The sequence below is a fragment of the Phocoena sinus genome, chromosome 5 (genome assembly GCF_008692025.1).
Source record: "Phocoena sinus isolate mPhoSin1 chromosome 5, mPhoSin1.pri, whole genome shotgun sequence".
In the NCBI taxonomy this organism is placed as follows: Eukaryota; Metazoa; Chordata; class Mammalia; order Artiodactyla; family Phocoenidae; genus Phocoena; species Phocoena sinus.
Genome location: NC_045767.1, coordinates 126,991,739 through 127,012,175, shown reverse-complemented (window position 1 = coordinate 127,012,175; position 20,437 = coordinate 126,991,739). Strand labels below are relative to the sequence as shown.

The 20,437-nt window shown below is 37.1% G+C and overlaps 1 long non-coding RNA gene across 1 annotated transcript in view; it reads right to left on the bottom strand.

Annotated features, from left to right (window-relative positions):
* LOC116754292 overlaps positions 1-16,588 on the bottom strand; it is a 30,645-nt gene extending 14,057 nt beyond the window's left edge. Inside the window, exon 1 of the long non-coding RNA XR_004350034.1 lies at positions 16,501-16,588. This is a non-coding gene — a long non-coding RNA (uncharacterized LOC116754292). The remainder of the gene's footprint in view (positions 1-16,500) is intronic.
* Between the last annotated feature and the right edge of the window lie 3,849 nt (positions 16,589-20,437).

Sequence of the window (20,437 nt, the reverse complement as noted above, 5' to 3'; positions counted from 1 at the left end):
ATACCATATGCTAACACATCTATATGGAATCTAAAAGGAAAAAGAAAAAAAAAAAGGTTCTGAAGAACCTAGGGGCAGGACAGGGATAAAGACGCAGATGTAGAGAATGGACTTGAGGACATGGGGAGGGGGAAGGGTAAGCTGGGACGAAGTGACAGAATGGTATGGACATATATACACTACCAAATGTAAAACAGATAGCTAGTGGGAAGCAGCCGCATAGCACAGGGAGATCAGCTCAGTGCTTTCTGACCACCTAGAGGGGTAGGAGGGAGACGCAAGAGGGAGGAGATATGGGGACATATGTATATGTATAGCTGACTCACTCTGTTATAAAGCAGAAACTAACACACCATTGTAAAGCAATTATACTCCAATAAAGATGTTAAAAAATTTTTCAGACATTTCACATTTCAGTTCTATAATTTTCTAATGGTTCTTTTTCAGAGTTTCTATTTCTTGGCTGAGATGTCCTACTTGTTAGCTCTTTTTTTTTTTTTTTTTTTTTTTTTTTTTTGTGGTACACGGGCCTCTCACTGTTGTGGCCCCTCCCGCTGCGGAGCACAGGCTCCGGACGCGCAGGCTCAGCGGCCATGGCTCACGGGCCCAGCCGCTCCGCAGCATATGGGATCTTCCTGGACCGGGGCACGAACCCATGTCCCCTGCATCGGCAGGCAGACTCTCAACCACTGCGCCACCAGGGAAGCCCCTTGTTAGCTCTTTAAGGTCACGTTTTCCTTTATGTCCTTAAACATAGTTATAATAGCTGCTTCAAAATCCTTGTCTGATAATTCTAGCATCTGCATCATCTAAGAGTCTTTACTGATGACCCGTCCTCTTGAGTAAGGATTGCAATTTTCTGTTTCTTCATTTGTCTGGTTATTTGGAATTGTACTGTGTGAATGATATTTTGTAAATATATATTTTATCTTGTGAGTGATATATTGTAAAGATTCTGGATCTTCTTATATGCTTCCAAAAGTATTGTGGGTTTTGTTGTTGTTGCTGCTGTTGTCTCAGCAGACAGTTTATTTGACTGAATTCGAAATTCAAACTCTGTATCCCTGTAGAGTGAAGCAACTGAAAGCCTATTCAATTATTGTAGCCTTAGTTACTCCATACATGTGCAATTCAGGGGTCAGCCAGAGAAAGGGGCAGATTTTATACTCAGAACTTGGGGTATCCTGTGTTGATTTTCTCCTTTCCTATGTTTTCTCCCTGTATTAGTTTCCTAGAGCTGCCATAACAAAGTATTACAAACTGGGTGGCTTAAAACAAGAATTTATTCTTTTACAGTTCTGGAGGCTACAAGTCCAAAATCAAGGTATTGGCAAGGTTGGCTTCTTCTGGAGGCTCTGAGGAAGGATCTGGTCTATGCCTCTCTCATAGGATCTAGTGGTTACCAGCAACAGTTGGCATTGCTTGGTTTGTTGCTGCATATTCCAATCTCTGCCTCCATCATTACAAGGTCAGTTTTCCCTTTGTGTAGGTCTGTGTCAAAATTTTCCTCTTCTTATAAAGACACTGTCATTGGATTAGCATCCATTGTAACTCAATATGATCTTACCTTAATTATATCTGCAAAGTGTCTATTTCCAAGTAAGGTCATACTCACAGATTCTGTGTGGAAATGAATTTTGAGGGAAACACTATTCAACCCAGTACATTCCCTTACTTCCCAATTGTTGTGGCGGTCTCTATCCCCTAAGTCTTCAAGCCATTAAGACTACAGATTTCTATCCAAATTTTAGGTGCTCCTTATGTCACTGAGTGGGCCTGCACTCAGTCAAAAAGCCACACACACAATAAGAAACTCATACGGGCTATTCCCTTCTTCCCAAAATCATGTCCCCTCCAGATTTTGCCTGCTTTTGATCTTACAAGAATTACGCCATCACATCTAGAGTAGACTCACCTGTTTTTCTAACAAGTTTAATAGAAAAAAATTAAGAATTAACACTTTGCTTCATGTTAAATAACATGTATGGATTATGCTATATTTTTAAACCATTACTTAACTCTAATATGTTAAATATTTCTACTTCATCACTTTGAAGTTGTTTTTCCCCATCAGAAAGCATGCATGGTATCCGATGAATAAAATATTAATAATAATAACATTTTATTACTGAATGTTACAATTACTCTTCTAAATGCCTTATATGTATTATTTCAGTAAATCTTCACATCAACATACAAGTTAGGCAGTAGAGAATTCACTTTAGAAATGAGGAAACTGAGGCCCAGGAGATTAAGTAGCATGTACCTGTTACACAGGTAGTATATGGTGAATTGTAAGAGCCCATGCATATAGCCATTATGCAGTACTGCCTCCTAAAAACACAAATTGTTGTCTTTGACACTAGCTTGGATCATTATTAACCACAAAAAATTAGTTATTTATAAGGCTGCATTTGTCTAATTTTCCCTAATTTCTAATGTGTTGTGTGAGGTAAATAGGAAGTAAATAAATATTGTAAATATATGATTTTATTAAATGGAATAGTTTAATTTCAGAATCAGAGTTTATTTCATATTTTTCATTTTTCTAGTTTATATGATTGATATATCAGAAATTCTTTAAGCACTAAAGCAAGTTCCAGAATTCTCAAACTTGTACATTCTCTTTTTAAATTTATCTACAAGGCAAGAAGTATAGGAAAATTAGATTCAATGCGATTAGTGCATACTCTGCAAATACTTGCATTATATTTTGTTATACCCTTAACTTTTATCATTGAGAAAAAAATCCCTTTCTCTCTCTCTCCTCTCTCTCTCTCTCTCTCTCTCTCCCTTCCTCCCTCCCTCTCTTTCTGTCTCAGCTATTTGCTCTTATCATAAACATGACAAGCTGTAAGACATGAACAAGTGTGTACTTAAGCAAAATAGTTATTTCCTTAACTTGACTCAGCAAGGCACCCTAGAGATTAATACTGTTACTGATTTCACAGGTCTCTTGTGCATGTGAATTTCCATGAGATTCTATTCAACTGGTGTAACTAAGAAGAAAGAACAATGTTCCTCTATACAAGGTGGGTTTTGCATTGTCCCACACATAGCCTGCTGATGGCCGTGGGATGGCAAAGTCATCTTCATTAGACGGAATTTAATAGCGAATCAAAGTTCTTGTGGAGAATAGACTGATCTAAACTTTAGCCTCCCTTGGGTCCTGCTGAAAGATTAGAGGGAAAGAGTAGGGCCTTAGTAAGTTGAATGTATCAGATTGTTTTTCACTAATAGTTCTCTTGTAAAACTCTGAAAACCACCCAGTTTAACCCTTAAAAAAGGAGAAAGAAAAAGGAGTAGGATATGGGGAGGGAAAAAACTCAGATAGTATACTACGGGCATTGATTGCATTGATTTTTGAGATGTGCTGTTATCCCTGTAGCAAGTTCCACAGGTTGGATTATGTACACATGACCAAAGTTTGTCCATCAGAAGTAAACCAGTTTTCATGCTACATTTAATAGTCCATGCCAGATGCAACAATGCTATAACTTTAATAAAGAGTTTATAAAATATAATTGCCTTTAAGTTTCGTTCTATGTTTGGAGATTCTGAGACTCAATCTAAGGGTGTAGTTCTTTGATAAAATCTTTTCAAAAATATTCTGAATCCAGGAAGAGTTAATGGTGGAAGAAAAAGGAGGAGCAGCAGAGGTAAAATGTATCAACCAGCACCTGTACAGCAGGATCAGACATAGTTAACAAGAAAAAAGGAAGGAGAAACAAATGTGTTAGGTGATCTTTAGTCTAAAGAAATCTCTGTTGGGCAACTGGGCGTTTTGCTCCTTGCCTTTTATTTCCAACTTCCTTTCAAAGAATTCGTTAAGTGAAAAGAGAGATGATGGCAGCTCAGTATATCAAAGCTCAGTTATCAGTTGGCTTATTCTAGTATCTTTAGTCTTTTGTGGATGCCTTATGATGTGTTGTGTGGTAACACTGGAAAGTCAATCTTATACCAGTGATTGCCACATAAATGTTAAGGAGTCTGAAAAAAAATCACAAAATAGAAATTGTTGCTCTCTCAGGTATAAAGTGGCACTGATAAGAATTAATGTATCCAAAAAGATTTGGGTAGGTTTCTTTTTCCTTTTTGTTGGGGGGACGGGGGTTGTGCAGAGGGATTGACTTATTTTTTAGTAGGGTGAGAAGGAATGTCTAAGAGAAAGAAAAAGGCATAATGGAGACTGTTTCATCATCAACTTTTTTAGAATTGGCTGTAAGCACGCTGTCTCGATTAATGACAAAACTAAATAAAAAGCTTACTGCCATGACAAAGAAATCTGTTTTCTGTAATTTTTTATCTTTAAAAATTCACAAGAACTCTTAAAAATTAAACCTCACTTTAAAATCAAAGTACACCTTTTGGGGGACAAATGTACTTTTGCTAAATCTATAACAGGAAGACTTTTAAAACCCTTGAAAGATAGTGTACTGCTCAGCAGGAGACACCCTCATAGCGATAGTGAAGAAAATTGAATGAAGGAAGGTACAGTTGTCAGAGCTGTGGGTAGGAGTAAAGGAACCAGTAAGAGATGGTGAGTCAGCCAGGGACTAGCAACAGCAGGAACCCGTCACCACTGGAAAGCTACTGGACAAGTGGAAGAAGCAGTGTTTCCAGACCAAGGGAGAGCTCAGCCACATGAGAGGGACACGGACATAGAGTCAAGGCCAGAGAGAGGGAAGGAATACCCTGATCTCTTTCTCCTCCTGTCCACTTATCTCCTGCTGTGCCTCCAGAAGCCAAACCCGTCCAGAAGCCCAAATGAACTTAGTGCTGCTGTCTTCAAGGATCAGAACCTCCCCTTTCACCAGCCCAGGGCACAGACCAGAGCAGAGAGAGGAAGGAAATTGACAGTGCGGTTTGCAGATGCAAGACCAATGGAGATATTGAAAGAGAAATCATTTTTTATCAAAAGCCAAGAGAGCCTGAATCACAGTCCTTAATGCAAGAGGAGTCAATTTTCTGTGACTGAGACTATATTCATGACTATAGCCTCAGTAATGATCTCTTAGCTGTGATGGATCACAGGTTGAATGCAATCCTTTTTCAGGAAAAATATGTTTAAAAGGACGTGTAAAAAAGAAAAGAAAAAAGATGCATGAGATTTTCTTTATGGACAACTTTGTCCATAAAAATGACAGGTGTAATCTGTTTTATTCAGGTTAACCATACTAATTCTTATTTTTATTTTGGTATAACTATATGAGTTCGTGTCTTTATTTTGTTATAGCTGTGTGAGGTAGCATGACATATTTTCTTCAAAATCACTTTCATCTACTCCTTAGAATGTTTTAACACTGGGTAGCATTGCATATTGATTGTAGTCTGCAAATCTTCTCTAAGAGGGAACAATACTGCAATGAAGCCACTGTTTAGATGAAATGATCCCTCAGGACATAGAAAATACACCATGCATCTAACACTTTATAGCTGAAAGGGACTTTAAAGATCAAGTCTAAACCTTTTATTTTCCAAGTGAGGACAAAATATAGACATAGTTGTAGTTTTCCTATTGCAATACAGTGCTGGGTTTTAGGGGTTAAGATCAGAACCCAGGTTTCCTGGCTCCTTATCTGGTTTTCCCATCTTCCCATGGTATATAGTTCTCATTTATATTCTTATTATATAGTCGGACCAATTTTGTTTCAAGGAAATAATAAATTCCTTCGTAAAATTACCTGTACAAAAGTGCACTGAGAAGATGTACCTGTCACCTTAATGTTTCTCAGCCAAGATGTGAAGATACCATGCAGAGTAGAAACAATGTCCCTGTGGATTGTCAGAAGCTCTTAGAACTGCCTGTACTCATCTCTCTGTGAACCTTGGATCTATCATAAGCCCACTGGCCAACTGTGCATTCAAAGGCTCAAGCTCCCTTGGCCTCATGTTTTCTCCACCAAACCTAGTTCATTATTTTGCAAGACCTATAAATGAAAGAATTTTACCTTGCGTTTTAACTCCATGAAAAAAAATTGTCAGGGCTCACAAGGAGTTTCCTAGATATAAATCAATTCATCTGACTTTTGGTTCTGTCTTATTCTTTCACTTTGACACTCCTATTACTTAATCTGATCATTTGCTATTCTATTTCCTCTTTAATGTCTGCGATTTTTATCTATGTTGCCTTGCTTTGTTATACCTCCCTGCAGTAAGCAATGACATACAAATAGAGGACCCAACCTTTCAGGCAGGTGTGTGTTTGCTGTGTGCTTACAGATAGGTCACCAAAAGTCCATGCAAAATAGGGCACTTCACACAGCAGCAGAATTTCATCTGGAGTAACAGGTGTGTTGTAGAAGGGAACTGTAAAAGCCTCAGGTTGAACAATGGCTGTTGATGTTTGTCTATGTTTTATTCTTTCAGTTCACCTAATGGGTCATGTTATTGACATCTGAACTCTACAGAAATGGTCATGGAAACCTCTGTGCCTCGTGTTCCACTAGTATGGCATTGATCTTCTTAGGAGAAGAAGATCACCAAGTGTTCTGCCTCCATTCCTCTCAAAATAAAAATTTGCAAATTTCAGCAATAAAATAGTTATTCAAGGAACATAGGAATATAAATGATTAGGCCTCTGGCAATAAAAGCTTAAAAAAGTTTCAGTCTTCTACTATGAGATTATAAAAGAAAAATAAATTAATATGTATTAAAGCAGGCGGTATTTGGAATGTGTTTTTTTTTTTAATCTCCTCAATCAGAATAGTATTACATTTTAAAAAATACCCATTGTAAAGATTTTAAGGAGTGAAATAGACTTATATCTTTCTAGAATATCTTAAGTTCCTGCTCTTTATAAAGTGGGTTGGCAAATCTGTGGTTCTCAAATATTTGTTTGTGGACTAGGGCCAGTCTGTGGCAAAGATTTAACCAGTCTATAGTGAAAAGAGAAAATAATAGTAAGGGAAAAGGAGAGAGATTAAGATTTCTAAAATGCTGAGCTTTCTTTCCTGAGGGAAGACCCAACTTTCCTCTAGGATTTTTTTTTTGCGGTACGCGGGCCTCTCACTGTTGTGGCCTCTCCCGTTGCCGGAGCACAGGCTCCGGATGCGCAGGCTCAGCGGCCATGGCTCACGGGCCCAGCCGCTCTGCGGCATGTGGGATCTTCCCGGACCGGGGAACGAACCCGTGTCCCCTGCATCGGCAGGCGGACTCTCAACCACTGCGCCACCAGGGAAGCCCTCCTCTAGGATTTTGCCAGTCTTTTCTTGGGGAGTTAAATGATTATGGTGATAAATGGAGGCTGATTTTTTAAGGTCCTTACTTAACAGAAAGTAATTGACAAACCCATGTCAGTATTCTCTCTCACTCCTTTTTTTAAAATTTAAAATTGTTTACTGATCTGTGAAATGTACACACCTAGGAAGGTTCTTATAAGCCCTAAGATGCCGAAGCTGACTCTACTGAAGAGCCAATCAAATGTAGCTGAACTGTTCTATTTCTGATTTATCACAACTGTTGCTATCAATTCCAAATGCAGACAACTTGAAGATATCAATCCCTACCGATGGAAGGTGAATTGGAAATTTTAATCTTGTTAAAAATTACTCATACCTAGTTGGATTTTCCTCATTGTTCTCACTAGCTTTGTTAACTGTCTCCTTACTCTTCAACATGACCTCTCAGCTGTCTTTTCTATCAAATATTGACACTGGAATTTTCCAAATGATTCCAAATCATTACACACTGCTTATATTTATTTTATTCAACAGACCGATCCTTAAAAACTGAACAATTCTCTCCAAACCTCTCGCACTGAAGAACTGAAAGCACTAGCAGAAGTTAACAACTCAGGCAAGCAGGGGGTATGAGATAAGAAAGTGGCTTTCCTAATTATTAGGGAAAAACAAAAGTACTGAGGCTCCTACATAAGGAATTATTTCCAAGTTCGCTACTCTGCTGGGAAAAATACCCCTGAGCCTTCTTTTTGCAATTCACTGAAATTTATTTATGTGAAATTACTGACGGCCAAAGAGAAGAGCAAATAAATAGCTCTGAGCACTGTTTGCCTCACTCTACCCATCAGTGAAAGACCCTGAGTGTCCATCTTCTGGGGCCTGAAGAGACGAGGGAAAGCTTTGGATTGGCTTAATTCTTTGGGCTGAAAGTTCTTACAAATAAAGTTTGTGCCCCTCTCTGAGTCCTTGGACAGCCTGCACAGGGCCAGGACTTGAGGCAAACGAAGAGGCACTCACTCTAGGGCCCTGCAGGCTCAGGCACTGTGCGACCTCCCTCTCTAAGCCTTGCCCTCCAGGGTTGCCTCATCCTGGTCCTGAGCCCACACGTTAATGCATTTGAGATTTGATAGCAAACCCCCAAACAACAGCATGGGTGGGCGTCGGGGGTGGGATTTATCTTGCTACACCTAAAGAATGAATTTAGGAGCGATGCCTGGTGGAGAATGGAAGGACCTTCCCTGCTTGTCAGCAATGAAGAATATAAAAAGCCACACAGTTTTTATACCTTTCATGCATGTTTCACGATATCTTTTTTAATAACTTCTTTTCTTTATAGCTTAAAGATTGTCAGTATGTAAACAAATGACCTTTCAAAAATGATTCAAAGGGTGCAATTTTTGGAAAGTATGTTTTCCTCAACCCTTCCCTCTTTGCCATTGAGAACTGTTAAGCCATAATCAGCAAACCCCTTTAGCCTTAACCTCTGTGCCGTTTCTGTGGTTCTTTACTTGAACTGAAGCATTTCCTCCAGGAGTCTATTCCTGTGTTAATCTGTCTTCTGAAAAGCAGCTCTAAAATGGGATTAAAGGCACAAAGATTTTCTCAAGGGTAATGCCCGGTTGAGAGAAAATGGAGAAGTAGCCAGCACAGGCTGGGAGAGCTGAGACTGTGGTGCAGGTATGACAGGGCACGAAGGAGAGAGAGAAGGAAGCAGACTAGACAGTCCTGCAGTCTGAGGACGGGTCTGCAAGGCCATCGGGGGCCCATGAGCAGTCCTGTGTCTCCCTAGAGCTGCCTTTTGCCTTAGCATCACCCCTGCCGTACTTGGTCAGTGCTTGGGGCAGCCTGTGGGCAGCACGGTCCTGGTGCCAGAACCGGCTGCTGGGGCCCTTGGTTAGTTAATCTCCCTGTAGTTGGAGGTCTGCAAGGCACATTCTCATGGCCACCACAATGCTAGCTGTGGCTTCTTAATCTTTCACACCCCTCACGCCTCAGAATTAGGACTGGTATCCCTTACTCCTCTGATAAAACTTTTGGACCATTCCTCCTCATCTTTCTTTCTTTCTTTCTTTCTTTTTTGCGTTATGCGGGCCTCTCACTGTTGTGGCCTCTCCCGTTGCGGAGCACAGGCTCTGGACGTGCAGGCTCAGCAGCCATGGCTCACGGGCCCAGCCGCTCCACAGCATGTGGGATCTTCCCAGACCGGGACACGAACCCGCGTCCCCGGCATCGGCAGGCGGACTCTCAACCACTGCGCCACCAGGGAAGCCCCCTCTACCTTCTTTTTAAGAACAAAATAAAACCATGAACTTATCAGAGCAAGCAAACAAACCAGAACAGCAGCTTTCAGACCCACACCATTTAGCGGGCCCGTCCGCTGAGCACTCCTCGTTCACTGAACTTTGATATTGGACAGTGGTCTTTCCCACTCTAATTCTTTCCAACACAGCAGGTAAATTCAATACCTAGGCCTCTCAGTTTCTCATCTTCTTCATCATCATGACCTTCTCCTTTACCCATTCTTCCACACACCCTCAAAGGCCTGCTCAAATAGCACATTCTTAGGGAAGCCTTCTCAGAAACCCAACTTGATCGCATCCTCCTGTCCTGTACTTCATAGCATCTCTGCTGCGCATTCAGAGCTCAGTGAGTTTTGAACATATATGTTTAACCATGTTATTTGACTATTATCTTCTCTTTACCTTTAGTTCCATGAGGGCCAATTAAGTCTGTTCTGCTCTTTTCTTTATTCTTAGCATCTACAAGGTACCTGGCACATTGTAGATAGTTAATACTTTTTGTATAACTAATTGATTAATTGACTAAATAAATGAATGAATGAGTAGATGCGAATTGAGTTATGTGAATGAATGTTGTTGCCAAGGGTTATGTCCGGCTAAATTTGAAATATATATAGCTATTAATGTAATTCAAAATTTCTGAAGAATTAAAAAACTTTCTTCATTATTTTATAGCCTATTACATATTTTATCATTTTTTCAGAAAATTATGCTTCACTTTATCATCTAAATGACTTTGGATTTGTTTTTTATCTTAAACTACAAACGTCTTGACCACAATGTTCTTTACAAGTCATCTAAGGCTTCCTAGAAGTTCATAGCCCAGGGTCTTACACAATAGAATTTACTATATACGGCATTAATTTGCAATGCATTAATTCAGCTTCTCTAAGATCTGGTGTTTTGTTTTGCCTAATGAAACTAACCATTTGCCTGGTTTCTCTTCATTTGTTTTCACTGAGAGACATAGTTAACTTGAGTTATACTTGGGGATTTATTTTCATCATAAGATCTTTATAAAGAATGCATCCATTTCTGATCTTTTATTTTTTTTGGCTTGGTTTTTATTTTTCTGAGTTATTATGCTTTGATTTTTTGTGTGTGTTTATTTTTTCAGGATTTAATTACAATTAAGTTTAAGGACCTAAGTGTAGATTTTCTACGACTGCCTCAGGAAGTTTTTTTTGTTTGTCTGTTTGTGTTTTTTGCGGTACAGGGGCCTCTCACTGTTGTGGCCTCTCCCATTGCGGAGCACAGGCTCCGGACGCGCAGGCTCAGCGGCCATGGCTCACGGGCCCAGCCGCTCCGCGGCATGTGGGATATTCCCGGACCGGGGAACGAACCTGTGTCCCCTGCATCGGCAGGCGGACTCTCAACCACTGTGCCACCAGGGAAGCCCTCAGGAAGTTTTTTTAAACATGGGTGGAGTGGAGCACTATTTAAAGGAAAGTATACTATTTTGATCAGTTTTCCGTATTTAATTTACATTTTTTTGAAGTTTGCTTTTTTAACAGTTTAATTTATATATTAAATCAAAATATGTAATTACAAATATGACTGGCATCTTAGAAATTTTGCCTTGGAAATGAAAGTGTTCTGATCTTTATTATTCTTGGGTTTCCCGTCAGGTTTAATGCTAAAATTATTGTTTTATCCTACTATCTTATTTTCATCTATTTTCTCCTCTAATTTAGTCCAGCATTTGTCAATGTTTTTGTTCTCAGGACCTCTTTATATTCTTAAAAAGTATTGATGATTCCAAAGAGCTTTGTTTGTGTGGGTTATATCTATCCATATTTATAATATTAGAAATTAAAACAGAAATATTTAAAATATTTATTTTTTCAATCATTTAAAGTAAGAATAAACTCCGATATGCTAACATAAATAGTTTAATAAAACGAGTTATATTTTCCAAAACAGAAAAAAATAGTGAGAAGAGTAGCATTGTTTTTCGTATTTGCAAATCTCTTAATAGAAAAGACCTGTTTCAAGAAACTAGCCTGGGGCTTCCCTGGCCAGTTAAGTTGCTCCTGTGCTCCGCAACGGGAGAGGCCACAATGGTGAGAGGCCTGCGAACCGCAAAAAAAAAGAAAAAAAAAGAAACTAGCCTGGTGGTTACCAGCCAGGGGCAAGAGGGTGGGAGCGACTGGAGATATTGACCAAGGAGTACAAGCTTCCAGTTATAAGATGAGTTAAGTTCTGAGGATCTAATGTACAGCACAGTGATCAGAGTTAATAATACTGAATTATATACTTGAAAGTTGCTAGGAGAGTAGATCTTAAACATTCTCACCACAAAAAAGAAATGGTAATTATGTGACGTGATGCAGGTGTTAGCTAATGTTATGGTGATAATCATTTTGCAATATATAAGTGTATCAAATTAACATGTTGTACACCTTAGACTTACCCAATGTTATATGTCCACTGCATCTTAATAAAGCTGGAAAAAATTTTTTTTTAATTTTTTAAGTGAGTAATGTATAAATTAAAAGAAAACAGCTCTTTCTAGTCATGCTGAAAGGTCAAGCAAAATCAGGAGTAAGCAGTGATCATTGAACTTAGCAATGTGATCCTGGTCACACTGCTGATTCCTCACCGCTTCTCTCACCTGAGAAATTAAATATTTAGTTAGGCATCTCAAAAATATAGGAGTGCTTCAATTCTAACATAATCCATATGCCATAATAATCTTAAAGGTGGTCTGCCCTTACTTCTATCTTATTTCACATAAAAACACTAAGTCAGAAAATAAAAAAGTCATAAATCATATAATTACCAAACATCCAGATGGTCCTACACTTCTTAAAATGTTCTTCCTATTCTTATGCAACTCTCCTAGTGAGTTTATTCCTATAATCTTGTTTCCTTTTCTCCTACATATAACTAATAGTGCACTCCCTGTTTTTCATTAAGGCATGAAGATGAATGGACTTTTGATTTATGACTTTCAGGTTATTCGAACTTATGAAAGATTTTTTAATAGATAATCATAAAATTATGATTAAATAGAATTAGAGATTATATTAAACACATTTGTTGAAGTGCAGAATATCTCTATAAATAATTTAAGTACTGAACTGATACATCTTTTAAAGTAAGCAAAAATAAGAAAAGTTTTAAAACAACTTGCATTATCATAGATACACTTTCAAGGAAACTTTTTCAATAATTTACTAATAAAGCATTTAATTTACCAACATATTGAAATAATGTAAAGTTAATCAAGGTTTTGACATATAAAATATCTTTTCAGGTAATTACTTTCCATAACTATATTATTTCTTGATTATTTTATTTATAAAATTATTTATAGTCCCTATATATTTACATAGAAAGATGTCCACGATATACTGTTGAGCAAAAAAAAAGCAGGTTTTAGAATAGTGTGATTAGTATTATTCCATTCAGGATTTTTAGAAATCTACAAATATTACATGTATGTTTGCAAATATATGGGAGGAAACTGGGAGAATATATGTCAAATTATTGACATTATTTATAGTCCTAGTAAGGGGTTAAAAGAAAGGATTGTGTTTCATACACTTTTATATTGTTTGGGATTTGCCACTAATAAATACTATTTTCTATGTCTTTAAAATATATTAGATTGTCAAAAACAAAGTTTCTTCTTTCATTTTGACAAAATAATTGTTTTAGTATATACATGTCTGTAACCTGGATTATACATACTTTTCATATATTAAAATATATATCAATAAATATTCTTGTTTTGGTAAGAAGAGGGTTTTTGTTTTTTTTTTTTTGCCGTACGCGGGCCTCTCACTGTTGTGGCCTCTCCCGCTGCGGAGCACAGGCTCCGGACGCGCAGGCTCAGCAGCCATGGCTCACGGGCCCAGCCGCTCCGCGGCATGTGGGATCTTCCCGGACTGGGGCACGAACCCGTGTCCCCTACATCGGCAGGCGGACTCTCAACCACTGCGCCACCAGGGAAGCCCAGAAGAGGGTTTTTTTTTTTTAACAAATTAGAATCAGAATTTTAGGACTTCCGTTCTTTGGAGTTTTAAATAATCACAGCTGCATAGGTGCAAAAGCTACAAGACAGTGAATCAAGAATGATCGCTAGAGACAGCCTGCATATTTCTCTTAATGTAAAATCCTATTATGAAATAATACTTTGTGGTTCTCTGAAAATTGAAGAAACCAGTTGCAATCACTTAAGTTTTATGAGGTTTTTTAGTTAATTGCATTTTCCAGCTTTCTTATTAGTTGCATTGAGGTAAATCAAGATTTTGTTCTGCTGCTTTTAGTTCTATGTGCTTGTTTTCTAACATGTTGTCATAGAGATCAAGAAGAAAGAGACTTTATGTCTAGTGCCAATTTGTTCCAAAAATGAGCCCAATTGTCACAAATATACATGAAGTACCTCAAATTACCAATGACTTTCACCAAAAATCCAAATACAGTTATTACATATTATCAGTAATAATACAACTCTCATCTTTACTACCCTATATAAGAGACTGTTTTCTCAACTTTTTTAGTTTACCTTGAAAAAATTGTTGTGTAAAAAGCAAGGTGAAATGGACAGCAGATCGTGTTCACCAGGACAAAGCAACATCTCACAGAAAACCTTTAACCTGCAAAACATCAACCTGCATCCTTTCACTTGTGAGAAGAGAGTCCAAGTGCCTGATGCAAGAAATCTAGCAGGCAACAAGAACCCAGCACAATTAGAAACACAGCAGAGAAACAGCATGCAATCAGCTGTAACTAACCATCTTTTCAAAGAAAAATTTCTTTGAATTCCAATCAAGACAGCTCTGTCTTGTAGACTGGGGGTGATTTTGAGGGGTGGGCTCACGGGAATATTACTAATCCTCTAACTCACAATAGCAAACCTCAATAGACTAGCCTTCCACACTACATGGCTCTGACTCAGCCATGGCAAATTCACTTATCGTGTTTCAGGCTAATTAAAATAAGTTTGTGGTAGCAATTTTACTGAAATTCTAGCTAACCTAAAGCAAAAGTAAATCGTAATATGCTATTTTCCTTATCTACTGAGTCGGAACCAATGCCAATTCTATATTTGTCAAGAGTGCTCAGTACATTGATTATGCTTCCAAAAGCCAAATAATAAACATCTTTTAAATTATTTCACATGAGTAATATTGTTCACACACACCAGATTTCACCGAAAAGAAGCAAGGCACTTTTCCTTTTCTCTTCATATGTAAATCAGTAAATATCCATGATATACAGAACACTCTGTCAACCACTGCATTTAGGTGAAGGGTGGGAATATTTATTCTTTTCCATTGTACCTTTAAAACATTTTTATCATGAGTATTTTTGTCAGTTAAACATAGCCTCGGTTGTTTTTTCAATACATTACTTCTCTTGCAAATAGTCTTGTATAAAAAATATATACTCTTCTTATAAGTGATCCAAAGAAAACCTGTGATATCTTTGCCTTTCTCCGAGGGGGAAAAATGCCAATTTATTTTTCCTTTTATGGGGAAGATATACTCCTTCTATTCTGGAGATATTCATTCACATCATTTTCTAGTTGGTAAAACTCTGATTTTAAATATTTGACCATGTCAAAGTCAGAAATAAATTTACTAAATGGTACCTTGCTGCCTATTTCCTTATCAAAGTGTGTCAGCAAGAGTCCCATCAAGAAAAGAGCTAGGAAAGCAGAAACTGCTCTAGATACTTCTATCAGGAACCAGGTAATTCTTAGAAAAATGGCTCAGAGGCTACTGCAAAATCTCATATCTCAGAAGTCCACACGCCTTCCTGCTGCTGCCAGAGGAAGGAAAACATGGCACCAACTTCTCTTCACCCTGCAGATCTGATACAAATGCATATCCTAGCAGACTCTAACTCAGAACATGGCTGAGAATGTAGTTCTTAAGTGTCCTGCTATCCCATACAAAGGAGGACACAGCAGGGGGGAAATGATGCTAAATTGCTAACAGATAATATGTAGGTAGGAGGTAGGATTGAGGCGAACTCTGTTCCAGTGGTAATGTCCAAAGACGTTTAAGCTGTGATTTAACAACTCATTGTATAACTACTGAGATGCATAATAGTTATAATCCACTCTCAGTTATCCATTTAGGGAATTTTCCTCTTTGATCCTCCCATTTTTATTTCCTTGACCACTTGGATAGGGAATTTAAATCCCCTAAATACTTCCTAAATACTAATTTCAATGATCTAACAGATGAAAACCATAAATTAAATTACCATATACCTGTATCTACATTACTATATATCTATTGAGAGAATATACTAGGTGCAAGGCATGTACTGGAAGTCGCTCTGTCGGATGCAAAGATAGCCCCTGCCTTTCAAGTGTTCACAATTATTGGGAAGCGAAATGAAAATACAATCAATATAACTCAAGGCAGATTGTGTGCAACTAACAAGAGGCAAAAGAAGTAGAGCAGGAGAGATTCCTATGAAGTAATAATGAGGAACTGGAGAAAGCCATGGGGAGGCAATGCTTTTTGAGGTGTAAGGATTCTGACAGATGGAATTGGAGTGAGAGGCATGCCAGAACAAGAAGCCAGAGTGAGCAAAGTGAAGAGGCTGAAGAACTTGCTAGCATTAAAGTAGCAACAGATACTACAACAGATGCCCACAGGGGCCAGCAGTGATGGAAATGAAGCAGCCCATGTGGAGACTGTGGCCAGAAAGTGAACGCACAAGCCACCTAAGGAATGTCACTGGTGAAAACCAACGTTATCAAAGCCCCGTGTTATCAAAGCTTCCATTGTTCAACCAAAGTGAAAACTCATATTCTAAAGTAAAACTCCAATTTTAAATTGTTAACACCTAATTAAAACAAAAACTAAAACAACTAAAGCCTGTTCAAATCAAATAAAACGCATCTATAGCCCATATATGGCCCCAGGGCCATCGATTTGCAACTTCTGGGTCAGATGCCCTCTACAACCCCATCCAAGGAATTCTGGTTTCAATTATGAACTTCATTGAATAATATACGTTCATCTTTTAAAATTATGCATATTAAGCATTACCTCAGAAATTTTCTTCCTATAAATTGTGTGTCTTTGAGTTTCTTCATAAATCATTGTAGAGCTCTTTAGACTTTCATTTGCAAGGGGCCTAGAGTGATGTGGAGAAGTGACAAGAAAGGGAAAACAGAAAGAAGATAATTAGAAATGCAGATTCTACAGACATTTACCAGTGTAACTAATATTTATCAGTCTCTGAGAATTGAAGACTGATGATTTAATTTATTTTCACTAACCAGGGAGAAAATAATGAAAATTGTTTGTAGTAGAGGAAATGTTGACTTTCTGGAATAATAATTATTAATTACATTAGCAGAGGTATACCCTGCTAATATACCCAATGAATATAGATATTTAAAATCCAGTCTACTGTAATGTATAAAATATTTCCTTCCATGTGTGGACATTCTTTATTTTCAAACATTGCTTATTAACTAATTATTTCCCCCAAACTGTGTGATCATACCATCATACATAACAAAAAAAAGGATAGTAATAACAGGGCATAGGTCAAGAAGTAAAAAAAAAAATGCCTAAAAAGTAGCCTTAGTGCTGTCTTGCTTCACAAGCAGTTTTAAACTGAGTTGAATGCTATACCAGTGAAAAATAGATCTACGTTTTGTAAGAAATTTAACAAAAGACGCAAATAATATCGTAAGCCATTACATAAAGTTTCTACTTTCAATCAAACAGGCCAATGTTAATACTGAATTAACTATGTTAATACTTCTGATCACATAAGTCTTCTATGTGTGATCTGCCACCAGGGGAAATCTCATTTATCTGAATTTCAAGGAGGAGAGAACTCCTCAGGAGAATCTCTTTTCATAGTGTCGTTATGTACTCAGAAAACATTTCAGACCAGAAACTTGGATAGATATTTGAATTGGGCTTTTCCCAATAGTGGTGCTTTTTCAATAAGATAGCAGAGTACCTAATGGAACATAATGAAAAAGATCAACAATAAAATCAACAATTTCAGAAAAAGAAAAAAACCACCTGACAATGTTCTCTTTGCTTACAGTTACCGCTTCACAGAACAAGCACTGTAGAGTGTAGGTAAGCATACATACTTTCAGTCTCAGAACAAAGAATAAAAATCTAAAAAGGTAAAAATGAAAATGTGTGCTATTCCGCTGCAATGTGGCTGAGAGTTATAAAGGCCCTATGAACAATATTGAATTTGTGGCGGCACAATCACATCACAAAAGATTTACCTTCACTCTGCAAACTCAATATAGGGCAATAACAGTCTATTACAAGCAGAGCAATACAACATCAAAGGAATGTTTAAAAGAACCAGACAGAACCTTTAAATCAACACAATTGGGTTATCTTCCCCCAAAGGAAGCACCATGGGAGAGCTCATAGCACGGTTTTTCAAGAGGTATTACTAATTTACCATAAGTTATATTTAATACACTTTTAAAATGTGTTTTGTAATCTTTCTCCACTTTTTAGAACACAGAGCAATAAATTAAAAGAGAAACAGTCCCCAAAGAGCAAGAGACTGCGAGAAAAAATGACAATAATTTTATTCTTTGGGGGTTTAACATTTCAAATAATTTTTCCAAGCTGAAAAGGCTGTATTGGGTCTTTTCCTTCTCAATTTCAATAAGATTCTTTAAATATGAATCTAGAGGAATAATAGTAAATAAAAATAATAGTAAGTTTTTACTATTTATATTTATAAAATTGATTCCAAATTCCATTAAAAATAGCAATATTCATAACATATTTGAAAAATAGTAAGACGTCCTCTTTAACATCTCCAGTAAAGAAGTAAGCAATTTTATTCTGCCTTCTTATGACTGAAATGAACATTTGACAGGTTGAGTTTCTTATCCAGGTCATGTCAAAAATGGTAATAGAATTTATTGTGGAGTAGTACTATTCATTGCTGGCAGTTCTCAGGCATTTTCTCAGCATTTTACTATTTCCACATGCATTTCTATTTTTAATGTATATAATAGTGTTTCATTTAATAAAGTATTGATATAAGATATTATTTTTCTATGTATAAAGAGATGTTACTTTTCTACACGTAGAGCACGGGTTTTGTTGTTATAAACTTTAAATCCACGCATTTGTGTTTCCCATGAGGATAAAGGGAATAACTGAGTATCATCAAAACTTCTCATCATCTATTAATGTCTGATATTTGCACACATAAAGTCATAAATTTCTATATGATGCTAATAGAACTGCTTCTCCAATTCTTTCAAAAGATTTTTGCCTTTTGTTTAGCATTTTTGTTTTGGCTTAAGTTATCCTGATTCATACCAGAGATATATATGCAAAAGGCTTTAAATTCTAGATAATTTGTATCTGTAATGGCTTTTCAGTACATGAATATTTTAGTACTGAAAACACACCCACAGCAGGTGCACGAAACTGCCTGTAACACATGGCATATGGGAAAGTACTAGGGTTTGTCCCTTTTGATATAGCACGGTTTTATTGGCATCATACTGTAAGATTTTGTAATAAATCAGATAGTGTATGGATTTATACTTATACGTCTGGTGTTGGAAAATATTTAATTCATGTTTATAATGTTTTTAATTTTATAACCAGCTTCCTAAATTTCTTTTCAATTGACCTTTATGTCAAAACCATTTCATTTGAAATTGCCCATTACCAGATAATCTTTTCAGCTATCTGAGTTGTTTTGCCCTTTTTCTTTTTTGAAGCATGTTCTTTTTTAGAGGTCCATCCAACTTCTTCATACTAATATTGTGAATTTAAAGGCAAAACTCTGAACCATATTTGTTATACTTGTGCCCGGGCAGTAGAAATTAATTTCATCGGTTATTACATACCCTTGGTGAGGTTTTTGGAGTTCCATTATTTGAAACAATTGTTGTGAGTGTGATAGAATTTTCATATTTCATATTGATGTGATTAGGATATGTGTTCCCAACATGTGTTGGCAGGTTTAGCTTGTTAGCTTGTTTATAATCATCAGACCTGGTCCACTGAAATAATAACTAGGAATTCACATTTTTCCCCCATCCATTCAACCAATTCTCTCACTAAGATCCAACGTCCAACAAGAAGCTTCATGTCATATGCAGTTCCAATGTCATAAAAACAACCACATTGATATTTGTTCACTGCCTGATGTCAGCACAGTGGTTAAAAGGATATATACACTGGAGTCAAACCTGACTTTGAAATTCTGCTCAACTACTTAATAGTCACGTGATTGTGTCTCAATTTCTCTTCTATAAACAGAGATAACAGTAATATTTATAGGTTGCTATAAGGATAAAATCAGATTTTGCTTATAAAATGCCTAGCTCTATGGCATATAGTATGTCCTCATGAGATGTTAGCTATTCTTATTGAAAAAATATGTTCAGAAATGCTCTGAAACCTTCCAATTAGCGTCATGAGTATTACAAAGTTTACCCAACTATGGAACCTACTGGCTGTGATAAAACAAAATAAGAATGTTGACTCTTGGGCAGAGATTACAGGACCAACACCTGCTGCCTAACAGTAGTGGGACTCATACCAAGTATCAATGAATGAGTAACCACCCTAAATAGCTATCACAGTCATAAGGCAGTTGGTTCTATAGTCTAGATCTGTTTAAGAATTGAACCAAGTCACCTGCTGACTATAACAGCCATTCAGAGGAGTGATATAAAATTTAATGTTAGTGATTATCTCTTATGATATAACATCATGTGTATATTGCTTTCCAAGACTTGCTTAAAGAACATTTTAGAAATGATACTCAGGGTTGCTTCAGTAATAGAAGTGAAGCACCATCTATTTTTACTAAATCATGGCCTGTGAAAAAAAAAACCTGCAATTCAATGGCATCTAGCTCATCAATACTTTTAATTAAGGTAGAGAGGAGAATATGACTATTGTCAGAAACAGACAATTCATAGCAGTTGGCTTAACAGAAATTTTCTAAAAATAGATC